Source organism: Mustela nivalis (genome assembly GCF_964662115.1).
Source record: "Mustela nivalis genome assembly, chromosome: 19".
NCBI classification, from domain to species: domain Eukaryota; kingdom Metazoa; phylum Chordata; class Mammalia; order Carnivora; family Mustelidae; genus Mustela; species Mustela nivalis.
In genome coordinates, this window is record NC_139038.1 from 26,945,902 (window position 1) to 26,966,421 (window position 20,520).

The 20,520-nt window shown below is 46.6% G+C and overlaps 1 long non-coding RNA gene across 1 annotated transcript in view; it reads right to left on the bottom strand.

Annotated features, from left to right (window-relative positions):
• The window catches only part of LOC309855068, a 226,200-nt gene extending 209,164 nt beyond the window's left edge, over nt 1-17,036 (bottom strand). Inside the window, exon 1 of the long non-coding RNA XR_014306597.1 lies at nt 16,270-17,036. This is a non-coding gene — a long non-coding RNA (uncharacterized lncRNA). The remainder of the gene's footprint in view (nt 1-16,269) is intronic.
• Between the last annotated feature and the right edge of the window lie 3,484 nt (nt 17,037-20,520).

Consider the following 20,520-nt stretch of genomic DNA (forward strand, 5'->3'; position numbering starts at 1 on the left):
CTTTAAAGGTGTTATTAGTTAACGATTTTATTTCAAGATGTTGGTCTGAGGGGGAAAAAAGCTAGACCTTAGCCATTTGGTGACGCATTTTGAGAGTAAGAGTGGGTTTCATTAGCCTCAGCCCACTCCCAAACTATCAACAATGGCAGAGAGAGAGGAAGTCAAACAACCATGAAATATCCATCAAATAAGCCAAGGCCAAGATCTCTACTGGACTTAGGAAAGCTATAATAAGTTCAAAAGACAATGCCTTGCCCACAAACTCAATACCCATCCAAACAGCAAGTTTACACTCTGCTCAGCCTCCGGGAATGGGAATGTTTTGAGTGTTTTGAGACTTTTCCCTATTACCCCTTAGCCCTCAGAGAATAGGCATCTGATGTAGATAGCGGATAAGCAGACAGACCAGACGGACAGACAGATGATGGGATGGATGCAAAGCTAGATTCCATTTACATGCATTCGTTCTCCCGGGCCCAGGGGGACACAAGACAAAGGGACTGAAGAGAAGTCTGAGTGTGACTGATTAGAAGGAACCTCAAACTACTCTTGCCCCACCTTCTCATATTTAAAAAACTGATAGTGAGAGGGGAACCAACTCACCCCCGGTCACAAAGCCACCAGTGCAATGGTGACTGGTACCAGCAAATAGGCATTAAGTACCTACTGTGTGCCAGGTTTTGCACAATCCTTCCAGAACAATCAGAATGTGGGTCTTATGAATAAGAAGACTAAGGTTCAGACAGGTAAAGCAGCACCCAAGATCACTTGGCTGGTAAGAGGCAAAGACAGTTCTGGAACACGAAAGGTACCCTGGCCTACATGGAACCCAAACGCCTCATCTCTAATACAGTACAAGGTCTCTGTACATTTGAACCTGAAATTGTAATTTAAAATGGTACTTACATTCCAGTTGTTAATTGGAAAGTTCCCTTTTTTTTTTTTTTTAATGAGCATATGGAAAAATAATTATCTCCCCAAATCGCGCATTCCCTTTTCTCAAGTGAAGTCAGCTGCCAGCGCTGAGACTAGCTCAGCTGGGGCTGGGCTACCCGAGCTGAGTCAGGCTGCCTGTCACTGTATATATAACAGCACGGACAATGTCAGGGAGCAGTTAGTGCTCCCCTCCACGAGCACATGTTTCCAAATTGCCCTTGACAGGTTATGAGCAGAGCATTTCAAAGGGATGCATTAAATACCAGCATGAGCGCCGTGAGAGTCTGCCTTTCGGCTTCCTGGGGCTGGCACTCTGATTTCCTCCAGTGCCTTTTGGGTTTGCCTTCGCTTCTGTAAGGAAGTCCACAGTGACTCCTGGGGCAAGCTGGTCTGGCTCCAGGGTTACTCTCCTTGCCTCTGAATACTAGCCCAGCAGAGCTACAAGCTGCTGAGGTACATGGTCTCTGAGACCAAGAGAAGCAGGTTCAAATCCTGATTCTACTGTTTACCAGCTATGTGGCCCTAGGCAACCTCCATAGCCATGCAGTTCTTCAAATATGGAACAGGGCTGATAAAGGTCTCCTCCAGAGGTTGTGGTGAGGAGTAAATAAGTATGTTGATAATAGCTCAGTTTATTCATGACTCATTATATTCCCCACTCTTCATTAAGCACTGAACATGCATGTATCATTCCTGTAATTCTGAGAGAAATAGGTGGTATTATCACCCCCATGTCACAGAGAGGAAACTGAGTCACAGAGAGGTTACACATACCCTCTCAGCCTCTCAAATTTTATCTTTTTGTCATGTGGTTATTGTGTACATTTTATATGCAATCTTTCCAGTAATAAATGAAAACTCACATTGTTATGACACATATTTAACCCCAAAAGGAGAATTCTGCCATATGCAAAATGCAGCAGTTCTAGCAATTTACAAGTGACTAAAGACTTAAGAAATGACAGTCTGATGACATTTGGTCATACATAGTTAAATCTTTCGAAAAAACAACAACAACAACAACAACAAAAAAACCCAATAACAACAACAACAAAAAAAACCCACAAAAATAAACCCTTTCCCACTCTCAAATTTAAACCTAGTAAGGGGTTCTTCGTAAAGTGGCCCTCTCTTGCTAGCCCATGATTTTCATAGCTACTGTCCTTCCTGTCCAGCCTCATCTCTCTATGCATTCCCCCAAAACCTTCTCTGCCCAGCTGTGCTCGTCTTTCAGCTCCTTGATGGCTATGATCACTCTTACTTCAGGGCCTAACTACGCTCCTCTCTACATGGGGATAATTCTCTGGAGATCTCTCTGTCCCCATGCCCAGAGTTTCCTTCCATAGGGCAGGGCTCATGGTCAGGACGGACTCGCTGACCCTGCTCACCATTCCAAGAGGCTGACTTCATTTCCTCTTCTCTCCAGGTGGGTCATCACTTTTTGGTGATCCAGGAAAAAAAAAGTTAAAAAAGCAATCAAGGTGAAACAATGTCACGATGGCTAGTAACCCAGGCCAGCTTACAAAAGCCACTAGAATGACCTCCATTATCACGCCGGCAAGGATTTCCCCCATGGATCAATGCCAAGAGGTAGGACAAGGGAAGGAGTGTGAATTCACAAGCATTCTATTAATACATCCTGGTTACAACAATACTGATAGAAGAAGGCACTACCACCAAGAAGTTCCTGCTTATAAAACTCAATGCATTCTCTTTTGGTCACAGATTCAAACTTTCCAATGATCTCCATTATTGCCTTCCGGGAAAACTTCTCCTGGACTTACTTCCAGTGATTTTCCTTTCTTGTGACTGTGAAAATATCAAAACTGCAACATCTCTTCTTCTTTACCATGCCTGGCTCTCCGACCATCTCTCTGGCAAAGACTTCATCTTATCAGCAGGTTATGACTGCTTAAGTCTACTATTTCAATACTATTTATAAGAACAAAACAAAATACACAAAATATTATTATCATCCCTATTGTGTAGATGCAGAAACTGAGACACAAGAGGTAAAGTGATTTTCGCAGTATCATAGAGGTGGTAAGTCTGAATTTGAACTTGAACTCAGGCTGTCTGGATCCCATAGTCCTAAACCACTATACATTGCTACTCTTGTTTACAGGATACCTGTCTACACATATTGCTTAACCTAATAATCTCTCATTTTAATTCACTTAACTCCTGATCAGCACATTCCGTGCGTATAATTTTAAATTGCCATGGAAATTCAAAGAACAGGGTGCTATGAGAAAGAGAAACACTGAGGACCTAATTTTGATCTGGGGAGTAAAGGAAGTGCTCTCTGAAGAAAGGAACTCGAATGGGGACCTGAAAGATGAGGAAGGGTCAAGCACACAAGACCTCGGGTAGAAAAATGTTCGAAGACATGAGAATAGCTTAGCCAAACCCTAAAGACAGGAAAGTAACTGGCAGTAAAGAAGCGATCTAAAAACTTGGTGATTAGAACAGGTAAGAGCAAAGTGGAGGGTGGGGGCAACCAGTTCAAGGGATTTGGCAGTGCATATGGATAAAGAACCAGTAACCAGAGAGAGAAATGTTTGGGGGGTTGGTGGCTAAGACAAGAAGTCATTTGAATGTGTAAGGGGTGACAGCACGGGGGCAAAAAAGACTTAGATACACAACACAGAGGGAAACGGTATTTTATTAAAAGCTCCCCAGGTGACCCCAATGGTATCAGAGGTAAAATGAGTACCACCTGATGTGATCCTTGAGGGACACCCAGCAGAGTGACAGAATTCCAGAAGGACAGGGAGGGCAGACAATCGAATGAAAAGAGAATAAAAGAAATCAGGGAATCCGTCATCCTTAACGCCAAATCCATTATTTTTCTCTCTAGACCTTCTCCCACCTTTTCCTTCCATCACTCACAATGGAAGTTCACAGGATGACAGAATCGCAGGTCACAAAGCTGCTCACCAGACAATGAAGGAACCAAGGATCAGAGTGGGTGAATCACACAGCCAGATGGCTCCGTGGTTTGTCCCCGCCCCTTCTGTCCTACAGAACCACACATACGAAACCTTGAAGCTATGCTAGGCAAGGTAGGGTGATACCCAGAAGTCAGCCATGGAGCCTCAGCCCCCATGGATCCCTTAATGGGTCTTGTTTGACCAACCTCATAAAGCTACAGAATAAGGCTCCTCTTTCTTTTGTACTAGAAGTGTCAAGAGCCTCTCCAGCCATTTATTTGATGGAGAGGTTGCTAAATGTTATGGCAAACAGCCCCATCAATCTGGGTAATCGCTGAGTGTTAGTGTCTGCTGAAACCCTAAGACCTCACCAACCTGCAAGGAAAAGTTTTCCTGACCTCCAGAGTGTGCTGTGCATGATTACCAGGAACAGAAAAGTCATGGGCTTCGATGGACCCTGGCCTGGAGCTAAGGGGTATTCTACCGGAGCCGTGATTCTGCTGCTGACTTGCGTGGCCTTGAGGAAATCACTTGATCTCTCCAGGGAAACTTTTACTAGATGGGAAAAGGGGCCAATACAAATAATCCGAAACATGTGTACACAGACTTCAGAAGCAAGTGTATCCTTTCAGAGCTGGGTGACACCAGTGAATTCTTTCTAGCAGCTAACTGTGGCTACAACAGTGTTTGCTGCTGAGTAACAACCACAAAATCCCAGTGGTGTGCAACAGTGAGAATTCACAGAGCTCATGCATCATCCACAGTTTGGGTGATGGAGGTTCAGCTGGGCTGGCTGGTGGAACCTGGGCTTGGCTGGAGTCTCTGGCTCTGTTCCGTGTGAGTCCCACCCTCTTCCGGCTCTAGCCAACTAGCCCAGGTAGACACCTCTCATGACGACGGCGGGGATGTGAAAGAGCAGGCAGAAACACACGAGGCCAGGGGCTCAGTGGGTTACAGCCTCTGCCTTCAGCTCAGCTCATGATCCCAGGATCCTGGGATCGAGCCCCACATCAGGCTCTCTGCTCAGCGGGGATCCTGCTTCCTCCTATCTCTCTGCCTGCCTCTCTGCCTACTTGTAATCTCTGTCAAATAAATAAATAAATCTTTAAGAGAAACAAAACAAAACAAAACACGAGACCTCTTAAAGCTCAGGCACACTGTTACTCTCATCTTATTCTACTGCCCAAGCAGTCCACGTGGCCAAACCCAAAGTCAAGGGACAGGGAAATGTACTCCATTCCTTTGGTGCCAGGAGCGACCAAGTCATGTGGGATAGGACATACACAGAGAGAGGAGCCAGGGAGCTGGTCTGCTTTTCCAACCAGTTTTCCCCTTGCCCCACCTGGAATGAGCCCCCACCCACCTAGCTAAACCTGACCTATTCCACAAGTCCCAGACCAGCAGCCCCCCTCCTCCACCACATGGAGCCCTGCAGCTGACTAGAGCTGTTCCAATTCTCTGGACCTTAACAGAATGTGTCTTTCTCGGCACCCCCGATGCTGGAGCTCAAACAGGGGCTGGGTGACAGATTCAGCTCTCCGTGAAGGGGATGTGGTGTTGGCACTTAGCTTTCCCAAGAAGAGAAGGAAGTATTAACTGTTTCTGATAGAACAGTCTGACTTAAAACGCCTGGAGAGCTGAGTGGTGGGACTCCCTTTCTGGGGTCACAGTGGGAACCAAGCTGCAGCCCACCAGCAGAAGGCGCTGTGCTTTGTTGCAATGGCCCCACAACAGCCTTGCTGGGGCACCAATGGCCCACGGTGCCCCCTTCGGCTGGTGTCAGAACCTTCATTCTCCTGGAGGTCCGGGCCCAGTGGGGCTCAGGAGCAGATATCATCAGGTTCCTTTAGAGGATTGTGAACCTCTCCTGTCAGCCACAATACCCCAAACTTCCTTGTTGAACAATGTGTCCCCGGATAAAACCAATCAGTGCACAGACAAGTGTGGATGACAATTTAGATTTCAGACCTCAATTTAGATTTCTTCAATCCACCCCCAACTCTAAATATAATTTTCTTAAGTGAGAAAAATATTTAGAAGAGATAAAACTGGGAAAAAAACAAGATGAAGCCATAAGCAGGACGAACACTCAACATTAATTATATTGCATCCCTGCTAATACCCAGCTTTCAAGGAGCTAGGAGGAGAAACAAATGCGTGGATGGCCCCAGTTCAGCTTCTGCCACAGAGATCAATGGCTGAGTCTCCTTTCTCCCATCTTTGGATGTTCCTTATCAGGTTCCTGGGTTTTCCAGGTCTCACACACTCTGGCTACAGGACCAGGCCAGCTGGGTCTCAAAATAAATACCGTCTGACCCCCTCAGAGATTGCCTCTCATCCCCCAGGGCCACTCTCTCAAAGTCCTGTTCTGCCACTTTCTTCAACATCGGAGACAGCCCAGCCCCCTGCACACCAGACTGTAGACTCTTACCTTGTCTCCCTCCTAAGTGCCCAGGGACCATTTTGCACACACGTCTCAGCAGCGGCTGCAGCAGACACCGTAAACCTATGAGCAGAATTCATTAGCTCCATAACAGGTCCTGGGGCTCATCCTGCCCAGCACTCTGCTTCCTCGAGGTAACTGCAGGCTCCGGCACAGAAAAGAAAGAGAGAGTCCGGCAGCCGCTGATGCCCCACGGTGGCTCCGGTGGCCACTTGGAGCACATCAAAGTGGGCTCCTGACCCTTCAGGCACGTACCAGAGCCCGGGAGACACACTTCTGGCCTGGTCGTGCTGCCTATGCTCAGAGTATGATTTAGTACATTTCTTTCCACGCCATTCTAGCAAGTGGGGACCTAGAAAGATTTGCTAATTGGCATCACAAGTCCTAGCATGCCGTGATCTCTGCAGAGCACTTTGTTACTCTAATTGTTTGGAGACCCATTTTCATATCCCAACACCAGGGGCCAGAGACTCTATAATAACCTGAAGGCAAGAGATGCTAAACATTCTCACTGCCACTGCTATGGACAGAACGCAGTTTGCTATTTCAGCTGCGGCAGGCCAGAACAATTCTAGGGACATTTGTGATCTAGGAAGCTCCTTCCAATGGGTCAGGGTCCACAGGAAGAAGGGATCAATCAGGGTTACTCCAAAGGGGGATAAGGTGGCATGGGAGGTCATGGGTATGGGGGGGTGGGGGATATCAAAGTGACCACCTAGGTCAGGCCAAAAACCTGCCCTTACCTATGGTTGTTCTTCCTCTCTCCACGACCAATTCAGCAGTCAGCACTGTTACCTCCTAACTGGCTCTAGAATCTGTCCCCTCCTCTCCGTTTCTACTAACCGAAGCTCAGTTCTTCACCTAGACCGTTCTCTCCACCCACACCCCCAGCCTGAGTCTCCAGCCCTCTAACCCACGGAGCAGCAAACTACAGCTCATGGACTCGCCAGCCCACAGTTTCTGTAAATAAAGTTCATCGGCACACAGCCAAGCCCATTTGCTGACACACTGTTTTTATGCCAACATCAGAGTTGAGTAGTTGCAAGACGGCACGTGGCACGGAGTGAAAAACATCTACTCTGTGGCCTTTAAGAAAAAGCCTGCTGAGCTCTGCTCTCAGCCACCACCACCGGCATGAGTTCAAATCAGTTGTCTCACTCAAGATTCACCAACTTCTCCCCCTGCCTAATGAAAAAAATTTAAATTCCTTGGCATACATGCATGTAACATTCTTTATGAATCTTTACCTAGTTCTAGGGTTACAAACTGACAGCCCATGGGTTTCACCTAGCCACTGTATGTCTTCCGTAGCCCACACAAAGTATTAAATTAATTGCCAACTTATACAAATCACAAGATTATACAACAAAGTTCAGATTTCTGATTTATCTTTGAAAACACAGAACTCTGGCAACACGTGGCCCCTGTTCCCACACAGCATCCACCAGCCAGTCAACCTGCATCTGCCCCCTGAGGTTGATGCCTGCGCTCTCCAGTTTGCCACAGACCCTACCACTCCCTAGTATCCTATGCCAGGGCCTGCTTCCCTCGTGGACACCCGTGAGTCTGACACCCCGCGCTCTTCCTTGTCTCTTTTCCAGCCAGCCCTGGTAGTTCTCTCCCTGGAATGAGTTACTACAGTTACACCCAAAGATTCAGAGTCCCCAGAGAAGAATGCTGTCCCCCACCTCCACGCCGGTACACACACTGCACCCCTGTGATAGTCGGCCGGGGCTGCCATAACTCAGTACCGCACACTGTGTGGCTTCAACAACTGAAATGTGTTTTCTCACAGCCCCAGATGAAGGTGAGAGCAGGCTAGGTCCTTCTGAGGCCTCTCTCCTGGGCTGATAGGTGGTCTTTCTCTCTCTCTGCATCTTCACGTGGTCTTCTTCTGTGCATGTCTGTCCTCACCTCCTCTTCTTATAAGGACACCAGTCATACTGGAGTAGGGCCCACCCTAATGATCTCATTTAACCTTGAGTACCTTTTTAAGGACCCTACCCCAAAGAGAGTCACACTCTCAGGCACTGGGGGTTAGGACTTCAACATATGAACTGGAGTGGGGGACACCGCTGAGCCCACACACATCTCCTCCAAGAATGCCCTCCCATACTTTAATCATCTGACAAATACTCGCTCCTTTTTTTTTTTTTTAAGATTTTATTTGTATTTGTTTGACAGACAGAGACACAATGAGAGAGGGAATACAAGCAGGGGGAGTGGGAAAGGGAAAAGCAGGCCTCCCACTGAGCAGAGAGCCTAGAGCAGGGCTCTATCCCAGGACCTGGGATCGACCCAAGCCAAAGGCAGATGCCCAATGACTTAGCCATCCAGCCACCCCTACTCACTCTTTCTTTAAGAGGCATATCAGACACCCCTTCCGTGGTGGGGCCTCCTCAGAAATCTCCTGCAAGGTTTGCCTTCCCATCTTCTATTTCTTTGCCACTTGCGCACGCCCTCACTAGAGAACTATCACTTTGCACTACAATGATTTGTATCTGCCCTCCCCCTTTTTTTCCCACTGAACTGTGAGCTTGTGGAAATAATAACCACTTTTCTCACCTCTATTCATTCAATAACTATCCAATGGGGACCCACGTGGGCCAGGCATTGCTGATGTCACTGAAGATTTGACAGTGAACAAGATTGGCCTAGTTTCCTGCCTGCAGAGAGTCCACACTCCAGTGAGGGAAAAGGATAATGAATAAGAAAATAAACAAAAGACATAAATTGCACAGCACCAGGTTTAACCCCTTGGAGACGTTCAAGAGACCTTGAATGAATGCTATAAGGGAAACGCATGCAAGATGGGTCTAGATATCTTCGGACATTTGCAGACTTCAATTTCTATACTATTGTGACTCTGGGTTGCTGAGACAGTTATTAGGAGAAAGTCAGTCAGCCTCCGCTTGTCCTGAAAGCTCCTGCCACTAGCTTGGGTCCCTGCCTCCCTATGTCCTTCATTAAGTCATGGGGACCCAATACCATACCTAGGAAGAGATGTAAGGACCAACACAAAGCCCATCAATAACTCCCACTGCCCCTGCCTCAAAAATCCCCAAGGTTAAGGTCTGGTTACCAATGGCCAGACCCAGAGATGGGCAAGATTTTCCTGTGTGCAACTTCCAGGTAAACTTGACAGGGGCGGGGTTGGGGGGATGAAGGAAGGACAAAGGACTAGGCAGAAGAGGAACCCCTCTATGAAAATGATGTCTGTTTCAGGAGCATCACAGTTTATAACCACCTGTAGGGAAGTAATGGGTGATTCTGGAAGTTCTCCACTAATACATGAGAAATGGTGCCAGCCACACCATAACCATAACACCATAATCTGCTGAAAGCACAAAGCCAGTGGGAGCTCAGCACAGCCACCCATCATGTCCACTCCCTGCCTGTTTCCCATAATTCTTAAAAATAGGTGCTCTTTGTGTATTGTTGAATTTTTTTTTTAAAAGCCTACTACAGGAATTTTTCAGTGCGTTACAAAACTCACCCATGGAACTCCGTGTCCTCTCATATTCAGTCAAACATATAAAATTCAGAAATCATTTTTGTTGCATAAAAATTTATCTTAAACTTATGGGTTAGTGTTAAATTTATACATTAGCAGAAAGTGGCTTACGAATCCTAGGCACCTGTTCTAGAGCATGTCTAACGGTCTTTTACAACATTTAGTGCCCTTATAAATATATATGGCCTGCATGTCAATTATCTATTGCTAGATGGTTTATATTGTAGGTGGCCACTCTCGACGATTATTATAATTATATTTAAATGATTATATTTTCTATGCAACTATTGTTAGTAAAGAAAAGGTAAGGTTCACCAAACTACCCAATTCTTATTATTTTTAATAGGTTTTAGTTCATTCCCTGAGATTTTCTATGTAGATAGTCCCATCATTTTATGTAATGATTATCTTGCCATGTTCTTTCCAGTATATATCCTTAGTTCATTTTCTTCTATAATTGCATTGGTGAGCAATCCCAGGGCACGTGTAAATAATGAGAGAAAGAATAGTTTGTTCCTATATTCAGTGGAAATGTCATTAGGATCTCCGTGCATTGACAGGCATAATATTGGTTAGCTGTTAGTTTGGTATAGATTTCTTTTTCTGGTCAATAAAAAACGCAGCACTTGCGGATTCCAATCATCCTATTATCAGTAACAGATGTCAGATGTTATCAAATATTTTTAAGGATCTACCATGATGATCTCAAGATTTAGAGAATACTTTTTTCCTACACTGCACATTTCTATAATCCTTTATTTTCCCATGTCACAGGGTGAACAGCAGAATTACTAGATCAAAGATATAAACGTTTGAAAGTTCTTCATATATTTTGTCAAACTGTATCCCCAAAGGATTGGGCCAAATGATACTCCTCACCTACCCCCACCCCATAGGGGATGAAAACGGACTCTGCCCAGCATTGTGCTTTAACAACTAAAATATCTGTCAACTGATAAGACTACTGAATGTTGGCTATAAAATATACAAGATATACCGCCTCTGTCCCACTCTCCTACTACAACTCTTAAAAAATAATTGTTGGTCCTCAGGTTTATGGTACCTGCTGACATTTCATAAAGATTTTAACACAATTCCTCTGGAAGGGCCCTTAAGGAATATCTAGCACAATGACTGAAAAACATTTTGAGGTCACAGAACTATAATAATCTGAAAAAGTTATCACATGCTTCTCCCAGAAAAAAAATGTGCACACGTGGATTTTTTTCCAGAAATTTCCATTTATCGGCAGCTTTCCTGAAGCGCGCCGTGGGCGAGTCACAGACCCACAGTGAAAGTCTGACCTAGTGCAACACTTCTATTTTACAGATAGGGACAAATAAGGCCAGCATCCTGCTTTGGTTAAAAACTGAAATGAAACCATCCTTTGATTTGTTTTAAAGGTCTTTTCCAAAAATATCTGAAAAGAAAAGCATATTTTAGTTTTCTGCTTTTAAAAAGATCTTTTTATTTTGAAAAAGTAAGACATTTAGAGGAGCAGCAGCATTACTGAACTTGTCATGAAGCTTCCGAGATACATACTTTAAGGAAGCCCATATCCATTCTCAAGGGGAGAAGGGAAACATGTGTCCAAGCAGGTTTGGGAAGATCCAGAGTCTGGTCCCAGCAGGCCAGAAACTTAAAGATCTATCCTGCAATAACTCATAAACCCTGTGAGCCTTATCTATCATGTGTGTAAAACAGGGGAATAATAAGGTTGTTGGCTGTGGAGGGCTGTATCTGCGTGCTGTGTATGTATGTGTGTATGGTGGGTAATGGCGGGTTGTGAGTTTTTCACTTCACAGCCCCAGTCACACTGGGATGTTTTCCTAGAACCACCTTCAAAAGCACCGTGCCCAAACCACTGTGTGTTGCAGATTTTATGTCCCTAGGTGTGTGACTTTTAGGTTATGTGGGGGTGGTATGTTGTGTGGAGGGAGTTGTGGATTGTGTGTATATGGGGACTGCAGGGTGTGGGGGTGTGGGAGTGTGCGTGTGTGTGTGTGTGTGTGTGTGTAGATAAGGCCATAGAGGCAGGCCAGACCAGACTATGGATGGTGCCATAGATGTTGCTGGTGTCCCAATGGCATCCCTTCTTCAGTGCGAGAAGCTGGCCTCCAATCGCCAGCACCAGTGTGGATTTGCCTGAGGGGCTTCTCTGGGTCTGGGTCCCACTTTGGCCCCATATCAGCGGGCCAGAAGTGCCAGCGAATTCATTTCTCAAGCCCCAATGGCCCCTAATCAATGACTGACAAGGGTAAGAGGATAAATACCGCAGCTCTCTGGAGTTCAAGTTCTACACCGTTCCCTGGAGCTGCCCTGCATGGTCTTACTCCAAGTGCCCCATGCAGTAACGGTCAAGTAATGGTGATAACATGTTTGAAAGAAGTCTTCTAATAGTTACTTTCTTTTTTCGGTTGTACTTCCATACCCTTGTCTGGATGTTTCCCGAGATCCTTCTCAAATAAATGACCCATTCTCACATCCATTATCTCAATGGTCCACCTCTTTTTTTTTTTTTTAATTTTATTTGACAGACAGAGATCACAAGTAGGCAGAGAGGCAGGCAGAGAGAGAGGAGGAAGCAGGCTCTCCGCTGAGCAGAGAACCCGATGTAGGGCTCGATCCCAGGACCCTGGGATCATGACCTGAGCCGAAGGCAGAGGCTTTAACCCACTGAGCCACCCAGGTGCCCCTCAATGGTCCACTTCTGGGCAAACCTACACTAAGACAGCTTTGTTAGCCATCCTGAACTTACCGCTGAGGACAATGGGCAGCCACGAACAGAGGGAGCATCACACAACCCATTATGTGTTTGAAAAATTAAGTGAATAAGACCTAAGAGTCTGGGAACTTCCTGTAGCCCACAACTCACAAGTGGTCTAGCTTGCTGACACACAAAGCCTTCTAATCAAGGAAGGGTATTTGCCCCCCTGCCATTCTCTGGGGAGCAGGCAAGCCAAAATACAGGTCCAAGCAACCTGCTTCACAGCCCCATTCACACCGGGATGCTTTCCTGGAAACACCTTCAAAAGCACCGAGCCCAAGACAGTCAAGAGAGAGATCCTGGGCCAACGTAAAACGTTATCAGGCAGAGCTGCTGTTTCTGGTGGACACTGTCATTTCTACTCAGCCCCCACTTGGAAAAGGGAGGCCAAAGTCACCTCCTGCCCTGGGACAGGAGCCAGGGGCCTGGTTTGCAAGTCAGGCAGCTGCTGGTGAACCTGCATTAAGGGCAGAAATTGGGGCCACAAGAAGCTTCGGTCCTATCCGTGTGGCTCTATAGAAGTGCCATGGCCGTCAGGTGGGTGAAGCCCATGGAGACTGCCACTCTCTCAGTGTGATGGACAGCAGCCTTCTTGGCTGAGGCACCTGTGAAATTCTTCCCTGCCAGCCTCGTCCTTCAGGGCAAATGAGAAAGGGCGGATCCCAGGTCTCTGGAGGGCTGGAAGGGCGCATCAGGGTAGCGTGTGCACACGTGAAAGAGGGAAAACACAGGAGGAGACGAGGTGCCTCTAAGCTGACAGGATGGCCAGGACCCTCCCTCTGTGCTATGGTGGGGCTGTCCAAGCCTCTCACTGTCTCCTAGAGACCCCAGGAGGCCTGGCAAAGCCGCAATAACAGTGCAAAGCATGAAACAGACTCAACGCCAAAGCCCCAATATCCCTCCTGTACACACAGTCTTGAACAAACTACTTAACCCTCCATGCCTCAGTGTCCTCTCTTATAAAATGAGGCTAATCACACTTACTTCAGTGTTGCTGAGAGGCTTACATGAGATCCAGTGTGTGGGTCTAACAGGATGCCTAATACCTACCGTTAAATATTCCTTTCCTTTCCCATTAGAAAAAGGAACACATTCGCAATAATTTCCACATGCTAGGCACTGTCGAAAGAAACCTCTCCATACTTTGTGAAGCAGGTCCTATAACTCATCCCATTTTATAGATTAGCAAACGGAGTCAGAGAGATCCTGTAACCATCAGGAGTCTTGGCACGTCTGGTGAGGGCACCAGGGTTGGAACACCGCGGCTCTGGCCCCAGAGCCCAAGTTCTCCCCTCCACTTACAAGAAAAACGGGAAGCTCACCTGTCCCAGGAAGAACGCTTATGCACCATCAGCCATCACACACATCACTTATTTACACTAAGTTTCAGGACAACGTGTGCACTCGCTAGTGGCGTATATGCTATAACTCTGGCTTCAAAACCAAACAAGCCAAAGTCAGGCTGCCGTGCAGCAGTGGTTCACAAGATGTGACCCACAGACCAGCAACATTGGCATCACCGAGGCAGGTGTCAGAAATGCAAATTCTCAAGTCCCCCCACCAGGACCTACTGAATCAGAAACCCTGGGGGAAGGGCCCAGCCACCTGTGAGCAAGCTCTCCAGGCGATATCCACGAACACTCAAGTCTGAACATCACCGCTGTAGAAGAACACTTGTTTTTCTTCTGCAGTAACTCCTAAGCATGAAGAATGAATGAGTGAATGAGGCAATGAACTATAACATTGTTATTGTTTTATATCCAGCTGAGGTTGTTGGGCAATAGGAGTAGTGGACATGTAATGTGCGTTGAGGACAAACAAATTCATTTATTCATTTATTCATTCTTCATTCAATATCCATTTTTGAGCACTGACTGTGGGGGAGGCACCATGCTGGCAATGGCAGCATATAGCTAAAAAGACAAATGCACCAGGTTCCTACTTATACAAACGAACAACCTAGTAGGGGAAGCAGTCATGTAACACATAACTACACAATTATTAAATTGTGCTTGAGGTAAAGAACATGAAAGAGGAAAAGAAGAAGTCAGGAATGCATAGCAGGGGTCGCAGATCTCATTTTGGAAGTCAGAGAAAACCTCTCCAGGAAAGTGACATTGGAGTCAGGCCACCGTCCACTGAAGCAGGTTAAAAGGGGGCAGCCAGCTGTGAGGGTGAGTAGGACAAAGTACCCTGGCAGGGGGAGCAGCCTGTACCAAGGCCCTGGGGTAGGAAGATGCTCCCTGGGTGGTCTTAGGGACCGGAGCCCTTTGAACCAGTTTTTCTGAGAATCCCTCTGCTCAGGGTCCCCACACTGTGTGACAGGGCAAAGCCAGAATGTACAAACACACACAGGGCCCCGTGGGAATCCAGATTCTCTCAGGGGACTTTATTCCCACCCACAGCACTAGACAGAATCTTGGCTTGCTTGCTACATCCCTAAGCTAGCAGGTGGCGGTTCGGAGATCCCATTTCACTGATGGGTAAACCGTGCGTGAAGCCGGGAGCTCCCAACAAGGAGGGGCCACCTGGGACGGCCTAAACCCAGCTCCTGGTCATTACTTTCACTCTGAACTTCCTCTAGCTTTCTAAAAGTGCAGCTCAGATTTCTTTCTTCCAAGATTAGCTACATTTCTTTTTTCTTGTTATATCTTACCCAGAATTGCCCTATAATTAAAGAGAAGCAATAAGAGTGAATTTGCCCCCTCAGCTCACTGCACTACATTTACTTTTTAAAAATATTTTTAAATCTGGGGCACCTGGGTGGCTCAGTGGGTTAAAGCCTCTGCCTTCAGCTCAGGTCATGATCTCAGGGTTCTGGGATCGAGCCCCACGTCGGGCTTTCCGCTCGGCGGGGAGCATGCTTCTCCCTCTCTCTGTCTGCCTGCCTCTCTGCCTACCTGTGGTCTCGGTCTGTCAAATAAATAAAATAAAATCTTTTAAAAAAATTAAAATTAAAAAAAAATGTTATAAAAAATATTTTAAAATCTATTAACAATTTTAATTTATTTTTTTTAACAGTAAGGACAGCTTTTTTTTTTTTAAGATTTTATTTATTTGACAGACAGAAATCACAGATAGGCAGAGAGGCAGGCAGAGAGAGAGGAGGAAGCAGGCTCCCAGCTGAGCAGAGAGGTCAATGCAGGGCTCGATCCCAGGACCCTGGGACCATGACCTGAGCCGAAGGCAGAGGCTTTAACCCACTGAGCCACCTAGGCACCCCTATTTTTTAATTATTTTTTTAAGATTTTATTTCTTTATTAGAGAGATAGAGAACACAACTAGGCAGAGCAGCAGAGAGAGGGAGAGGGAGAAGCAGGCTCTCCGCAGAGCAGGGATGCAGGGATGCAGGGCTCCATCCCAGGACCCTGGGATCATGACCTGAGCTGAAGGCAGTTGCTTGACTGAGTGAGCCACCCAAGTGCCCCATGCACTACACTTACTTTTAAAATCCCCCAGGACTACGTTAGTTGTCACTGCCACAGACTTCCAGAGGATCCCGGCCTTCCCATCTGAACCTGAACCACCCCGGTATGCAATCCCTACCTCAAGCTCCTCTCTGCCAAATCCCATGAGCTCCCCGATTGCTTGCCAAGATTCCCAGCAACTCCCACAGCCTGTGGCATAACAGTGACCGGAAAATATTTTTGAATGAATAAATGAGTTCATTGCTAACCTTCATACAATCCTACAAGGTGGAGAGAACACTGTTCCTCTTTGAAAGAAAGGTAAGGGAACACAGGCTCCGAGAGTCAGGTCATCACCAGAAGTCCATCAGAGAGCGAGCTACAGATCGGAGTCAGAATCAGGGCTGTGATCCCAGAGGCCTCTCTCCATCCACCACAGCGCCTCTTCCACAGCCGTGAAGAAGCCCTTGGCTTGGAGGTGAGGGCAGCTGGATGGAAAACAGGGCTGCTCGGTTCTGCGGGCAGGGAGGACAGCGCTGTGTGACCGGAGATGAAGGGCATGAGCCCTGTGGCAAGCGGGAGTAACGGGGTGGCCGACAGATGAAGTGAAGGCAGACGTCCCCGCACTGTCGCACAGAGAAGACAAGCTCTCATCCCAGAAATAAAAAAGGTTAATCCCTCATGAAGAGCACAGCAGCTCTACCCTGGAGTGCAGGCAGGGAGCCGCAGGACCTTCCGGATGAAAATCCAGCTCGGACTGGTCGGCCCACCTTTGGGGCCAATCCCCAGACCTTATGCTCCAGAGCTTGCCAAGAGGTCCTCATAGGGACCAAAGTGTCATCAAGAAAATCACAAGAAGGGAGGCCGACAGTTCTCTGTGACTCTCCCTCCACGGGATCCATCCTAACTTGCCGAGATATTCAGAATTCTAAACCCCTAGCAGACTGGAAACAGTGGTTATCACCTCATCACCATGCAAGCTGAGCGAAGAGAAGCTGAGGACAGATTGTATTTCACAGTGACTGCAACCTTGCTTAAGACGCAAAATAGAAATATGTGCAACAGGAAGACAAAACAGGAAGAAGAGCAGTAACATGGAAAGTTGTAGGAGTAGGACTCAAAGTGAGGGTTTCCCCCTCATTTGAATATTGTCATGAATGATCTTGCCTCCCTGGAATAAAACAAAACTGCACAATAAAGGAATATAATGGTGCTTACTAAGTGCTTGTTACCTGGCTATTTGGTCCCACTTTACATAACCTAAGGAAATGCATATTATTAGCCTTGTTTTACAGGGAGGCCAGTAACCTCTGATGGGCTGAATGATCTAACCACATTGTAGCTGGTGCAAAGACATGTTTTAGAAATAGATGTTGACCTACTCAAAAGTGTACTTTCCAACCTTGGCTTCACGTTAGAATCATATAGGAAGCTTCTGAACATTTTGCTGTCCAGGTCATACCCCAGGCCATTTATATCTGAATCCCTCACGGACACCTGGGTGGCTCAGTCGTGATCTTGGGGTCCTGGGATGGAGCCTAACAGTAGGCTCCTTGCTCAGCAGAAAGTCTGCTTCTCCCTCTAGCCCCTCCCCACCATTTGTGCTCTCTGTCTCTTTCTCAAATAAAGAAATAAAACCTTTAAAAACAAAATCTGAATCCCTCAGTAACCTGAGCTTGGTGCCAGGGACAGCAAGAGTGTGGTCTTCAAAGACCAGCCCTGTAGTGGAGCTCCTGGCAAGCCCAACCTCCAGCCCTTAGAGACAGTCTCTGCATACCTTGAAGAAGCTCCTTTCTGCTTAAACTAGCTCAAGTGCTGTCTGTTGCCTATAATCACAAACAAGTAACTTCACCCCTCTGAGCCTTTTCAGGAAGAATAATTAGCAGTATTAGGAATCTAAGGGAGGAGTCCAGAACCGGAGGTTGAGGCTGGACTGCCTGCTTTCAAACCCCAGCTCCACCACTTACACCATGGCTTTGGACAAGAAAACTTGTCCAAAGAACTTTCTGAGCCTAGTTTCCAGGAAGTACAATGAAGACAGTATGTACTTTGCGCAGTATCTTGAAAATCAAAAGGGAGAGTGGAAATGGGGCTTTGCACATACAAAGCACTTAAAGTTTAGCTATTACTAAATAACTAAACTATTGATGAGGTTGACACTGAAAGCTCTTCCCTTCCATAGGACCACTACAACCCCAAGCTCCAGGAACGCGAATCTCCTCGATGCTTCTTAGACATCAGGCCATGGCTGCCACCATCCCTCTGCCCTTGTGGCTCCTGCCTGGGACTGAGGCTAGCTGAGGACAAAGCATGAGCTGACACCCTGAAACCTCCCCCCCTCCCGCTGCCACACACACACACACACACACACACACACACACACTCTTAGGTAGGACATGTGTGCCATACTTCTAGGGATCTCCCAACTGTCTTCATGTTAATGCCTCGCTAGAGCGGAAAAACCACCTTAACTTGACAATGGCAAGGCCTCCAGTATCTTGTAGGTCCTCTTTAACATATGAAAACCCTTTTGAAACCTCCCTGTTCCTTACCTCCCCCAACCCCATAGTATAAAATCAGCCAACCAAGGGACAGCAGCTCTTTCTGCCCATGGGTCCTGTGCCCATGCTTTCGTAAAACCACCATTTTGCATCAAAGACGACTCGAGAATTCTTTCTTGGTCACTGGCGCCAGACCTCATCCCACTGAACCTCCCCTATATTCCAAAACCCCATCAGAAAGACCGCCCTTTTCACTCCCACCTATCCGAATCTTTCAAAACCTAACTTCTTTCCCTTCGTGAAATCCACACTGCAATTTCCTTTTGATGAAGTCCCAGAACCTAAGTCAGGTTCGGTGGGGTGAGGTTCGGAGCTGATGACTAAAGAAAGAATTCTTAAGACATCTTTGGTGCAAAATGGTGGTTTATTAAAGCACGGGGACAGGGCCCGTGGGCAGGCAGAGATGCGGCTGCCGCCCCGGGTTGTTAGGAGTGGTTGGTTATATACACAGGAGTTGGGTAGGTGAGGACAAAGGGGTGTTCAGAAGGGCTATTGGGGCAAAGAATACTATCAGGATATTGAAGGCTTAGTAGTTGTTATCAAGTAAAGACAATTGGGAGTCTCCTGGTGGAATGTTACATTCCTGCTATCAAGCATCCTTGTTAATGAGATTTAGGTTTAGAAGAAATTTAACTTTATTTACTTTTCCTTCTACCTCCACCTCCTTCGGTTTTTATGGAGGGGAGGGTAACTGAGTTCTGTGTCTTTGGAAATTGGGCTATTGATTGTTGTAATCTCAAGGACATTTGCAAACCAAGGGAGACTCCTGTTTTGAAGGATTGTGATCTCAGCAAGTTAACTATTTATCATTTTATGGCAGTCAGGGGTGCCTGAGGAATGCTACACCTATGGAGGGGAGCGGATGAAGGGGGGGTTGCAAGGCGCCAGCTCTTGCTTTGTCCTCAGCCAGCCACCTGCTCCCTCATCACTTTCTCTGAACCTTTGTCGCATCTGGTGATTCCTACTGCATAATTTAGAATTTAATTATGCATTGCCGTGATAATCTCAGGATTCCCACCCCAGATAAATCCTGTCTCAACAGCTACACTGTAGACTCTGCCAGGGGAGCTCCCTTGTCTCATATACGTCTTGGTCAACCCCACCCCTCTGAACACTTCAGAGGAAAGAAAGGAAAAATGTCTCATATTGTATTGAGCACCTCAACAGATGCCAAATCAATGTCTTAGGTCGCAGGAGCAGGGAGAAGGTCAGCGAGGAAGCCAGGAGTGATCTCCAGGCAGCCCTGAATTCCACCAGAGGAATGACTAGGAGGCTGTTTGGTAATTTGCATACAGATGACATTCTACAAAATGCAGGTGCCTGCTTTTTCACCACAGAGGCCAATTAAGTGCTTTACATTTTAAAAGCAGACTCTTTAAGAAATGCCTGTGAGAACAATTAAGAGCACAAAACACAGTAAATGAAACTGGAAGTTATCAAAAGCTATTGAAAGAAGTTGGAGAAAAATGGCCAGTGGCCAAATGGGAGGACACGGAGTCCAGTGGATCAGGTGCAATGCGAAAGCTGGGAGTCACTGGTCAGGGTCCCTGCAGAGCCTCCCACCGGCCAACTGCAACACAGAGATAATACCAGTGCTAGCCTCCTATGGTAGTTAAGACTGAACGTATTAATACATGTAAAGTAATTAAGACCGTGCCTGGCACTTGAGTGCTCAGTAACTGTTGGTTGCAATGATTATGATGATTATTAATATAGTATTACATACGCTCCAAAATAGCAGGGACCTTTTCCACCCTGTTTTCGCAGTCCCCCGCACTTCCAGAACACAGGAGGAAACTCAATAAACGTTTGTTGAGTGATGGAATTAAATGGCAAGCTTAGCTGGTAACAAATTATGATTTGGAGCAGCCTACAGATCTACTACCCGAATGCCTCATCAGTGCTCCCTCCCTCCCAGAGCAAAGTGTCAGGAGCCCTTTTATAAGTTTCAACCCCAGT